Source organism: Rhineura floridana, chromosome 1 (assembly GCF_030035675.1).
Source record: "Rhineura floridana isolate rRhiFlo1 chromosome 1, rRhiFlo1.hap2, whole genome shotgun sequence".
NCBI lineage: Eukaryota > Metazoa > Chordata > Lepidosauria > Squamata > Rhineuridae > Rhineura > Rhineura floridana.
The window spans coordinates 221392317-221405099 of NC_084480.1; the positions used below are offsets into that span (position 1 = coordinate 221392317).

The 12783-nt window shown below is 41.7% G+C and overlaps 1 protein-coding gene across 4 annotated transcripts in view; it reads right to left on the bottom strand.

Moving 5' to 3' along the window:
• Positions 1-12783, bottom strand: part of KCNG2 (potassium voltage-gated channel modifier subfamily G member 2) — a 117454-nt gene that overhangs the window by 64361 nt on the left and 40310 nt on the right. The window contains exon 1 of one of the 4 annotated variants that reach the window (XM_061594010.1): positions 9115-9136. The exons of the other annotated variants lie outside the window; for them this stretch is intronic. The gene's annotated coding sequence lies outside the window, so the exon portion shown is untranslated. Of the gene's footprint in view, positions 1-9114; positions 9137-12783 lie in introns of those variants that run through there. 4 annotated transcript variants of the gene reach the window in all.

Sequence of the window (12783 nt, forward strand, 5' to 3'; positions counted from 1 at the left end):
CAAGAACATCCGATTTTGTTAAGTCCATTACCAGTGGGAGGGGGGGACATCCTCTCAGGATGATCTTAAAATTGAGTATAGAAGTCTCTCTCTCTATAATTTTTTATTATTTAAAATTAAAAATTTATATAGAAAAAATATCCAATCACAAAAGATAAAGAAAAAAGCAAAAAAAAAAACATAACAGCTTACAAATCGTGATTAAGGATTAATCGAGAAAGGCACTAAAGCTGCACATTATTATATAGTATTAACAATAAACATAAAATGATAGTTATTGAAACAAAAACATTTAAAGCCTGTGATTCCAGTCTATTATACAAAAAATGAATAAACTAGCCCACCTATTCCTGAACTCTGTACCTCTTGAGATGCCATTCCTCCTTTAAAAATAGTCAGTTAGCTTATCCAGAATTGCAACTTCTAGACATCTACACAGACATTTATTTTCATCAGGAGGCTCTTCCACTTTCCACCTTCTAGCCTGGATAATTTTGGCTGCAACAATCATTAAGAGCACCAAGAATTTGAGACACCCTGGGATTTCTTCAGGGATAATCTGGAAAGTTATCAGCATCAAAATTGACCTTAGAGGGTATTGAGAAATGCTATATATGTGTTTGTGTTTTTAAAAATATTATATGATCTCTGTGACTGCCGTGAAGCCTTGTCTTGGTAAATTGCTGCAAGCCTGCTTGGCATTTGTTGCTTGGTGACAGGTTCTGAGAGGTGAGAGACACAATCACTGTAAGATTCTAGTAGATGGGGCCTGATCAGGTAAATTCTTTCTGATTGGCTGGAGGGTCCAGGCAGTAGGGAGTTAACTGTCAGTCAGGGTAGCACTTACAGAGCAGTTAGAAAGAATGGCTGGTGATGGCAAGAGAGTGAAGAGTTTATTTATTTATTTATTTATTTAATTTCTATCCCGCCCTTTCTCCCAGTAGGAGCCCAGGGCAGCAAACAAAAGCACCAAAAACACTTTAAAATATATTAAAACACAAGAACCATTAAAACATATTAAAACAAAACATCTTTAAAAAGCTTTAAAAACATTAAAAAAGATTTTAAAATATATTAAAAACAATTCCACATAGATACAGACTGGGAGAGTTGGTTGATGCGAGTAGCTGAAGGAAGAACTGCCTATATAATATCAATTATACAGCCACAAGAGTGGCTGTATACTATAGCCAGCGTGGATTTTTTGCATTCCACAATGTTAAATTAAAAATACTCCCCCATGCCATTCTGCTGCTTCCCATAAGCTCATTACAAAACAAAACCTTACAAAACTTATAGTCCTGAACTCAGAAGATTGTTAAGCAAGGGTTTCTAAATTTTCAAGGCAAAACACAAAACATTCAGAGAGAATCAAGAGTGCAAAGTGTAAAACAAGAGAGAGAAAAATCCAGACCCCTGTAGGACTTTTTTTCTGCCAGTGGTCTCATAATTTGTTGAAATTAATTTAAAATCAGCCATGTTCACAGAGTATCTGTAGTTCTATTACTGATCTTGCCCCATATTCTGACCTTCATCTTCTGCAGTTTAAAAGGTAACAAAAATGCATGGCTGATTTTTAATTAATTTAAGAAATTTAACATTCAAGTCTGTTATAATGTCAGGCATGCTCAGTAAGAACCAGCTGTCAGTGATCTAAAAGCCAGACTCACAGCTGTTTGGCTTGGATAATCAGGCGGCCACATTCATGCCAGACCTTTATTTCACTTTAGACAGACATGGCTTGCCCCAAAGAATCCTGGGAAGTGTAGTTTGTGAAGAGTGCTAAGAGTTTTTAGGAGACTCCTATTTCCCTGACAGAGCTCCAGTGGCCAGAGTGGTTTAACAGTAAGCTCTTCTTCTGGGGATTGCAGCTCATTGAGGGGAATAGGGCGTCTCCTAGCAACTCTCAGCACCCTTCACTAACTACACTTCCCAGAATTCTTCAGGGGAAGCCATGACTGTCTAAAGTGAAATAAATGTCTGGTGTAGATATGACCAGAGACAGCTTTGGTTTAAATTTGGGTGGGAGATTATGTGTGCCTGCTGTAGAATAAGAAGGTGGGAGAAACCCTTAAAAATGTTATTGTGAACATTGTGGTTTTCCTTTTAGAAAGGAAAGGGGCTTTCCCTCTGCCCAGTGCCCACCCACCCAATCTTCTCCCCTCCCCCTCCCCTCCTCCTCCCCTCCCCCTCCCCTCCTCCTCCCCTCCCCCTCCCCTCCTCCTCCCCTCCCCCTCCCCTCCCCCTCCCCCTTCCTACCTCCCCCCACCCTTCCCTTTTCTCCCCTTCCTCCTCCTCCTTCCCTCTCTCCCTGCTCCTCTCTGTCATGGCCCCTTCAGAGGACTTGTCAGATGAGGACGACTCAGGAGTAACAGCCACAGACCCAACAGGGGAAACAGAGAAAACTCCTGAGAACGCAGCTCCTACTCCCCCTCAGCTGGAGAGCATCCAAGACACAGCTGAAGCTCTTCAGCCAGAGTCAGACAGTGACCAGGAGCCTCCCCTCCCACCTGCAGAGCAAAGACAACAGAAAGTCAGGCAGCAGCGGGGCCGGCCTGTCCATTTAAGACCAGCACGCTTGCACAAGCCAGAGGGGTGATTGTTCCCACCTGTCTGCAGAGGTGTTCTTTAAAAGACAGACCCTGGCTTCAGTGTGTTGCTGACTACAATGTCAGGCGTCGTGACCACTGTGTGTCTTCCTATCCCCTGAACTTTGACTTGGTCTGATCTCTTGGCAAACTGGACCCGGACCTTCACTGATGTCTCTTCTGGATTTCTGGCTTGGCATGTAAGCTTGGAATGGCCCCTACCCTTATCTTGCTTCCTCTTTGCTAGCTTGGCAAATTTATAGCCAAGCTGCCGGCTGAGGACTTTACAGCCTGGCAATTACCAAGGAATTCCCAGCCCTGCCTGCACCCCCACCGACGCTACTGTCTCAGTGAAAATCTGACACTCCCCCAGGTCAGCTGCACCTATCCTAAGTATGATCGTACAGGAGTAAATCCTGTAGAACTCAAAAATGATGAAACCTACCCTGCCCTGCCCTGCCCTCCTCCTTCCTCTTCCCTCTTCCCTCCCCCTTCCTTTGCCCTTCCTACTCCTCCACCTCCCGTTCCAATCATAGAGGTTTCTATCCAACTTTAAAAAGCAGGGAAATTGGGCAGCTATGGTGAATACACCAGGGGAACAGGAGAGCTGACCTCCTCTCTCAGATATTGTCCTGCCTTACAAATTTGTCAAAATGCAAACTCAATTTGGGTTGGTCTTTCACAGTCCAAGCTACTTCCTGTGTAGCTTGGCAGGATTTAGTAACATGTGCCTCTGAGCAAATGGTGAGTGGTAGCAACACCTGCAATCAGGACAACACCTCCAAAGATGGAGAACTGCATTTTATGTATGTTTGCTGGTGTTCATCTTACTTTGCTTCTTTCCCATGTTACTGTTTCTACAGAACATCTAACCTAGAAAATTATATTTCTCTCATTATTCATCCTAGAAATCTGTGTTAAATTTATATTTTATTAATTTCAAAGGCTTTTTGTTGATCAATTTCATATGATGGTGAAGACAGACTTGTGTTGCGAACTGGACGTTAGGTTCTATTTCTATTCTGGGTGCATTAACAGCTGAATCTGAAACTGCAGTTTTATGTAAAATCAGACTGATTACAATATGTTGCTACTTAAGCAATGACTCTAGCTGTTGGAAAAAACAAACTTGGCCTGCCCAAGATGCATGTTTTCAGCCTGCTATGCTTAAACTACTCCACTTAAGGAAAGGTGGGCATGGCCAATTAAAAACATAGAGCACATCTAGAATTTTGCTAGAATAGATTTGACCTCCCACTGTTTTATCTTGTACAAACTGAGACAATCCTCATGTCCATTGGAGACTATTCTGCAGAATAATCAGTGCCATTATTCCACAATTGTTTTTGATGTTTTTAGTGTAAATTATGCAAAGTATTGATGTACTTCACATATTCACAGAAACAGAAGCAAAAAAAAATGCTTCACTAAAATAGCAAACTAAATCAAATATAAAGTGATTAGCTGAACTATATCAACAGTCTTAATATTGTTGCTTCCTCCCTGCTAAAACAAGATCAGCACAGCACATGTCTTCTTTCTGTTATTTGGGCTGATTGCAGGTGTTGCCACCACTCACCATATGCTCAGAGGCACATGTTACCAAATTCTTCCAAGCTATACAGGAAGTGGATTGGACTGTGAAAGACCAACCCAAATTGTGTTTGCATTTTGACAAATTTGTAGGACAGTACAATATCGCAGAGAGGAGGTCAGGTCTCCTGCTCCCCTGGTGCCTTCCCTATAGCTGCCCAATTTCCCTGCTTTTTAACGTTTGATAGAAATATCTGTTGGCTATAGGTATGTTCTTAAACCACAAGGTTTTTTGCTTATTAGTGAATTTCTCTGCTTTTTAATCTGGGAAGTAAGAAATGAGATCTTGCGCAAGTTTGCTGAAAATGGATTGATCATTTGCATGCTTATTCAGTTCAATGGGATTTACTCCTCTGCAATCATGTGTAGGATAGCTGAAACTGACCACAGGGGATGGGGAGGAGAAGAGGAAGGGCAGAGGGGAAGAAGGGGATGGGAATGGGCAGGAGGGGGAGCGGGGCAGGTTTGATCATTTGCATGTTTATTGAGTTCAGTGGGATTTATTCCCATTCAATCATGCTTAGGATAGGTAAAACTGACCATGGAGGGGCGAGGAGAATTTGTAGGACAGTACAATATCTCAGAGAAGTGGTCAGGTCTCCGGCACCCCTGGTGCATTCACTATAGCTGCCCAATTTCCCTGCTTTTTAAAGTTGGATAGAAATATCTGTGGGCTATACGTATGTTCTTAAACTGCAAGGGTTTTTTTTTTTGCCTATTTGTGAATATATATTATTAATCAGAGTATCATTAATAGTGTCTGGTGAAGATCAGAAAAAGGCCAGTGACTTGAGTTAGTCTGAGGGGCTGCCCTGAAGAAAGGTCTTGCCAAAGGGAAGTTACACAAGTGGTGGTATAACACTCACTGAACTGTCCAATAGCCAGGAGTGCAACCAGAATAGCTTTGGGGCACAGAGACAGATTGGCCCCAGTAGCTGGAGTGGGTTGTGGAGGTAACTGGCTGGGGTGGGGTGGAAGTTTAAGGAAATTGGCTTGAAGAGAAAGACTTAAAGGCTGGTGACAGCAACGGTGTCTCTGGAGTCTTTAGAACCTGTCGGCAAGCACCTGTAGGGTCCCAAAATAAGTAACCCTATTCTCGTTTGTAAATAATTTCCCTTTAATAAACCTACAAACATAGTTTAACATTGATACTGTCTCTTAGTGGTGTGTCATCCCATGCCTAAAGCCTTCCAGGCTACTAGGAGGGTTTAAGGAGGTATTCTATGTGAATTGGTAGCAGCAAAGAGTGAAAGATGCCTGTTTTTCTGTGAAGTGAGGCTGAGGAACCAGGGGAAGCCCGGACAGAGGGTAACCTATTGTATCTGATATGGTACAAACCATTTGAGACCAGTATGTAGAGACAACAGGATAGTCCCACCACATATGTATAAGACTGGCATTAACTACATGGAAGTTCCAACACCTAAAATGAGTAGCTGACTGCATTTTGTTTAAATGTTCTGGTGTCAGATACCTTCTAAGCCAGCCTTTCCCAACCGGTGTGCCTCCAGATGTAGTTGGACCACAACTCCCATCAGCCTCAGCCATTGGCAATGCTGGCTGAGGCTGATGGGAGTTGTGGTCCAACAACATCTGGAGGCACACTGGTTGGGAAAGGCTGCTCTAAGCGTTAACTTATACTGATACTCTCTAACTGATAAAGAAAACAAACTCCTCTCAAGTGAATCCCAGATTTTTAACCAAATCTCATCCAAGATGAAGCTTCCTATCTCTTTCTTTCTCATCTTTTCCTGGATATAGGTTCTTTAATTTTCAGGTCCAACAGTATTTTATAATTTATTGATAGCAGTATTTTCCCTCCTTCCAGTGCCTTTTCCCACTTAGTAGGATCCCTGAGAATCAACCCTGAGTCCAGTAAATTAGTTTTTTTAAAAATCCTTATTTGAAAATACTGGAACCAGATTTCATCCTCATGTTTTTACAGAAATTACTTGCCTACTCCTTTAGTGTCTAAACAACTGACATCCATTATGAGACTCCCGGGCTTAGAATATGTGTATATTTATCCCATATCTTCAGTAATTGTTGTGGAACAAAAGTTTGCTGAATTGTGTTACCTCTCCCTATTCCCTACTAGAGAGTAGAGAGAAGTGAGATGTCTTTATGAAATATGGTTTGTTTGTTTATTTACACACATTCCAACCTGAGCTTAAGACGGAGGGGGTTCAAGGCATCAGCAGTCCTATAGCCAGCTTTTCTATCTGGATTGCAGGAGGCACCCCAAATGCCATGGTGCAGAGAGCCAGCCTCTCTGCCTCCTCCAGTTACCAGCCTTTCTCTAAAAAAGAGACACATCTAAAACTACAAGCCTCTTCTGGGCTCCAGGAAGTGGGGGGGATGCTCTTCAGAAGAGTTTCAAAGGGTCTCCCTGGACCATTCACCAGTTGCTGGGCAACCAATAATCCCATTATCCTACCTGGCCACTCTATTTGTTTAACAAAGGAGAGACTCATCTGACCAGCAGAGCAAGTTTATTTCCCCCCATGCGCAAGTCTCCAAATCAGAGGCTGGAAGGGGACCCACAGGGATCATCCATTCCAACCCCCCCAAACTCATAACAATACCTTATTTTCCCCTGGGAACAGCCATAGATGCAAGCAAGCAAGCAAGCTGGGCTGCTTCAAAGTAAAGCCCCAAGTTTGAAGCACGTTTGAGGCAAGACAGAAGGCATATCGGTATCCTGGACCTAGAACATTTAGAGTTATAAAGATCAATGCAAGCAGTGGTGCTCTTAGGACAGAACTTTGTGGAAGAAGTCAAAGTCCCTGCCCTAATTAATAAGCAGAAAGCTCCCAAACTGAGCAGGGCTGGCTTGTCACATTTTGAAGTAAGTGAAGCAATATACATTGGGTTTTATCCAACATATAGAAGGTAGCTTGTACAGCCAATCTTCCTTTTCCTCTTCGCCCTGCATCCTCCATAAGAAGTCTCTCCAGTCCAGACAGTCAGAGGGACCTACCAAACATTGTGGGCTATGTTTTTCAGGGCTACAGTGGGAAGGGAAATTGCCCCAAATCAGGAAGAATATTGCATTCCTAATGTAAGATTCCCAATTTCAGGTGATTTTTCCAGTCCCACTATAGCCCGAAAAACACAGCCCACAATGTTTGGTAGGTCCACAGACCTCCAAAGAGGCTTCTCAAAGGAGCAGGTACAGGGGGCTTCGAGGGGGAGAAGAGGAAGGGAAAAATCAGTAGTGCATCCAGCCTTCTACTTAGGAATGTATGGACCCATTAAAGTCCAGTCCATCCCAGTTCTCAGAGGGGAAGGGACTAAGTCTGTCCTATCCCATTTCCAGAATATTTTTAATGGAAAGTCCTTAAATATCCACCCAGAAATACACATTTAAAAAACAGTTAAAAGTGGACCAAGGGTTCCATGCTGCCTGTGTCCCCCTGCCAATTTTTTTCTCTAAAGCTCTTGAAAATAGTGTTAGTGTAACAGTGCGTGGATTAAAAAAACTCATCAATTTAGAGGAAATTATGAAGATAATTGCATAAAATCGGGGGGGGATTTTAAAAAAATCCACGCCAATTACAGCCATGGCCCACCGCAAAAAAAACTGTGCCCATTACAGCTGCAGCCCACCAAAAGAAATCAGTACCAGTCTGAAAAAATAGACTGTCGAATTTAGTCGGAAGCCAGTACTAGGTCCAATTTAGTGGATATTCTCCTCCATCCCTAGAGTACAGAATGGTTTCTTTCTAGAAAGTAGAATGCACACAGCTTTGTTTGAGAGACCACCATTACATTTTGGAAACTGGCTTCACAGAAATACCATGTTCCAGTTTGTATATCTCAGAGATCTGTAGCTTAAATGCAATCATTTTGCAAAGAAGACAGGCTTGTTTTTCTCTCAAGGTTTAATCTCTGCAAACTCTCTGAAGGACCTTAAGATCAAATTGGAATCACCATCAGCAATAACAATTCTGCAGGTCCAAAGCTACCCCACTGTTTTCTATGTACATCCTTCATTAGACCTGTACAATCTTTTTCAGTGGGATTGCAGAGATATACCTAGGGGCATAGTTTCACAAAATTGAACTACACAGCTGGCTTTTCCGTAATATACAAGCCAAACAGCATCTCACCACTCAATGGTTTTGGCTTTCTAAGTTTAAACTTTTGTTTAAAAAATCCTATATACAGCAACTTGACTTGATTTGGAACACTCTCAAAGGAAGCCTCTAGTCCATCAGACATATTGAATCAAATAAATTTTAACAATAAAATCAAGCCAGCAGGAAGGGACAATTAATAAGAAATTGAGATCAAACTACAATTGCTATAACAAAACAAAGAAAATACAGAATTGATGCAACAATCTATAACTTATTATGGGTTCCCAGGCATTTTGGTTATGTTCTAGGTTGTTCCAGGTACCCTGTATCCTAAAAGGCCTGTCAAACAATCAGGGGTGTAGTTGTCTGGGGTCCCTAGGGGTCATAGCGGGGTCCCAACAGGGTCCCAATGTATAAGCCAGTCAGCATGAAAGTGGAGTGTGTTAGTAACTGAGAAGAGTCTTCTCACTTGGCTAACACATATCTCCCCTTTCATGCTGATGGACTCCTAGGGTGAGAAGTGAGCTTCATGCCAAAGTACCTTTGTCTCCCAAATCCTAGTTACAAACCTGGCTTCATTTCAGAATTCTTAAAATCAAAACATTTCTGGCAAAGAAGTTTAGTTACCATACAGAGAGACTGAGTAGGAGGGGGAGGAGAGCCTATGCACACTAGAGTTTTATTCTGGTTGTATAATTCTGAAATTGCTGAATAGACCCTGCACTTCTGAATTTGCCACTGCACTACTGCAAACAATCATCCGTTTGTTTGCAAAACCCCTTTAGATAGAGTTCACCCAATGTTTGTATCTCCCCTGTGAGTACAACAAACTGGAATGAACTCTCCTTTACCTCACTGAAGCAAAGGCTTCTGGTGACCTCTTGCTGCATCATGACATGAAAGACTATAGACCTTCTTCACATAAATGCAGGCCCAGGGATGGGGGTGGAAAGCAGGCCTGGATTAAAGACACAAGGGGCCTAAGGTTATACGAGGGAAGGGCTTAGGTTTGTGGTACTTATTTGCAGGAGGGTCAAAAAGTCATCAAACAAATTAACAAGTCTAAAATTAACAAATGCATTCAACATGTTTTTAAAAGTTCAGACATAAACGATTCAGTAAAACAAGATCTCTAAGGACTTATAAAGCATACAATCAGCAGAACAATCTAGTAAATAAGCGTACAATCAGCAGAACAATCTAGCAATGGTCTGATGTTGGAGTGAACTGCAGGGGGTTGAGCATTTTTAAATGCTTCCCCATGTTAAGAACAAAAAAATAAAGCCAATCCCTCTATGAATTATGTACAAAAATTAACATACAAGGAGAAAGGTTTGTCTTTCCTTTTCCTGATGTTTTATAGTTGTAGGCAATTAAAACAAACGTAAGAGAACACTCAGAAATAAAAACTCTCCTGCTCTCTGGAGTGTAACAGTCCTCAGTAACATCCCTTGCAACCTCATTGCAGTATTTTTTTATTTATTCATTTACAAAACTTTAATACCACTTAATCCAATTTTTTTTAAAAAAAATCTAAGCAGTTTACACAATAACAATAAAAATGACATTCAGTAAAAATTTCCTAAAAACTAGATACAAACTATAGGGCTGGCCCTAGGATAAACAGCACCCTGGAGAAGTGCCTTCAGCACACCCCGCTCCCTATATCAGCTTTGCAGGGCCACCCAGAGGGTTTATGGGGGCTGGTGTAGGTATGATGTTGGAGGCCCTGTTGCCCCCTACAAGGACCCACAAATATGTGTACAAAGCTCGAGGTCACATGTGAGAATGATTGCATGCACAGCCTGGGATCAGTTTGTGATTTTCCTGAGTACCTCCTCCAAATTCCAAACCCTGCTTCCTGGGGCTCAGTCTCACAGGTCTTCTGGTTGTGGCCTGCTACTGGACTTCGCTACTCACTCAGGAAATATTCCTCCCTTAAAGCCTGGTCCCACACCACTCCTACGCCTTTCCCTGTGGTTACCCTCCAGTGGCATCTTGCCTGGAAATCTTAAGTGACACTCACTCATTCCCTGAACTCTTTCTCTAGTGGACCTAGGGTTGCCAGATCAGAAGCATCCCAAACCCTGAGATTTCAGGGGTAAGCCCTAGTGATGTCACGGGGGTGGGCCCTAGTGATGTCACGGGGGTGGGCCCTAGTGATGTCACAATGCAGGTCCTAGTGATGTCATTAAACATGATACATTAAGCATCAACCACAGTTGCTTGGAACATACCATTTAAATAAAAACAATTCTCTGATTGGAAATATAGCAATCTTAGCTAAAAGACTGTGTTCCCAGGTCAAGGTGAAGTGATGGAATCATTCCTTCTCACCTGCTTAGGGACCTGGGTAAGGAACATTTAATCTAGCCTACCTGCTTCTGGCAAGGAGGATTTAAGTGCCCTCAGGCCAGGCCGGACACCAGGCCATTGTAGGAAGAAGGGAGTCTAGTGTTGTGGAGATGTCAGATAGGAGCACTCAGGAGTAAAGATGGATTCCCCTGAAGGCTGCTATTCTAAACACACTTACTAAGGGACTAAGCCTCATAGAACTCAATAGCACCTACTTCTGAGTAGATATGGTTAGGATTGTGCTGTTGGTAAGGCTTGACTATGGATCTTCTGCAAAGGTATCCATATCTAAGCAGGGTTGGCAACCCCCTGCCTGGAATGCCCTGCCCCTACTTTTTAACATGGCTGCTCCAAACTTCTTTACAGACTTGATCCCTCACTTCAGAAAGAGGTTTGAGAAATGAGTAAGAGTAAGAAGACTCTATACCCTTTTCTGCCTACCCTGTGGGTTGCTATAAACTTACTTTGACAGCCAACCCAATTTCAGTGAGTAATAATTGACAGAGAGAAAACATACATGGTTTGGTCTACCTTCACAGGCAGTAGCTAGTAGACAATAGCCACACTTCCCAGTTGCAGACATACTTCCCAGTGTGTTGTTTTAATCCTTTCTGTAAACTGCTTTAAGATTTTTTACAATAAAGCAGTATATAAATGTTATAAATAAAATACATAAATAATTTTTGAAGTCACTGTGGCCCTTGGGTTTCTTTCCTCTTTTAGGAACAAAGGAATCTACCTTATACTGACTCAGACCATTTGTTATCATCTAGTCCAGTACTGATGACATGGACTAGAATTGGCTCTCAAGGATTCTAGGCAGTACTCTTTTCCAGAGATTGAGTCCTGGACCTTTGCATGCACTGCATATGCCCTACCACTGAGCTACAGCCCTTCCCGTTTAAAAAAGTATATTTTAAAATTGCTCTTTTCAATTCACTAATGAATGCACATCATACCTAGGGCAGATCCACACCATTCATTTAAAGCACATCCAACATACATTTGAAGCACATGAATCACACCACAGAATCATGGGAACTGTAGTTTGTTAATGGTAGTGGGAACTATGACTGTGAGGGGGAAACTACACTTCCCAGGATTCTTTGGGAGAAGGCATGTGTTCTAAATGCAAGTTGGTTGTGCTTTAATTGTATTGTGTACTTCATAAACTTTGCCTGCATGTAAATTGTTTTAATTAATTTTTTAAAATGGAAATCAGCTACAAAGTTTACAGGGTGAACGTGGGCCATCTCTCAACCTAATCTACCCCCAGGGTGAAAACCACCCCAAGGAAGAAGGGCACACTGAAAATGTAGAGGAAATAATAATGTACAACCATAATGTGAAATCACACACTTACCAGGACATAGTATAAAGAAATATTTATATAAGCATGGCTGTCAAAAGATATTTATTATTAACACAACCTGTAAAGATATTTATAGCACAATCCTATGCATGTTTACTCAGAAGCAAGTCCCAATGTATTCAATGGTGCTTACTCAAGCACGAAAGCATGCACAGGACTGAAACCTCAAGTGATAAGGGACTTCACTCATCCAACTCAAAATTCAGAACCATGCAACTTTAAAACCGTTGCAAAACAGCTTATACTTGTTTTATGGTCATTGGATTCTAAATGGATTCATTTCTTGTTGTCAGCTGCCTTGGTTTCTAACCCTACCTCACAGAGTTGTTGGAAAGACTCCATATACACACATGCTGAAGATGTAAAAATACATACACCCCATATAATAGTTTATTGTCAAAACCAGTTGGTTTTACATAACATTTTTTAAAAATGAAATCAATATTAGTTTTCTACAAAATAAAAGCAGTGACACCTAAGTAAGCCCTGCCTAATTGCTTTAAAAATAGGATTGAAAGGGACAGAACAGCACAAACACAATCCTTTGCCATGTTCACTCAAAAGCCCCATTGATTTACAGCACAATCCTAACCATGTCTACTCAAAATTAAGTCCTATTAAATTTAATGGGGTTTAATGAGGCTACCGTAAAGACAGAATATGGAGAAAATGATTGGTTCCCAGTCAGAAAGGGAGTGAGACAGGGGTGTATTTTATCACCCTATTTATTTAATCAATACACAGAACATATCATACGGAAAGCGGGATTGGACCAAGATGAAGGAAGTGTGAA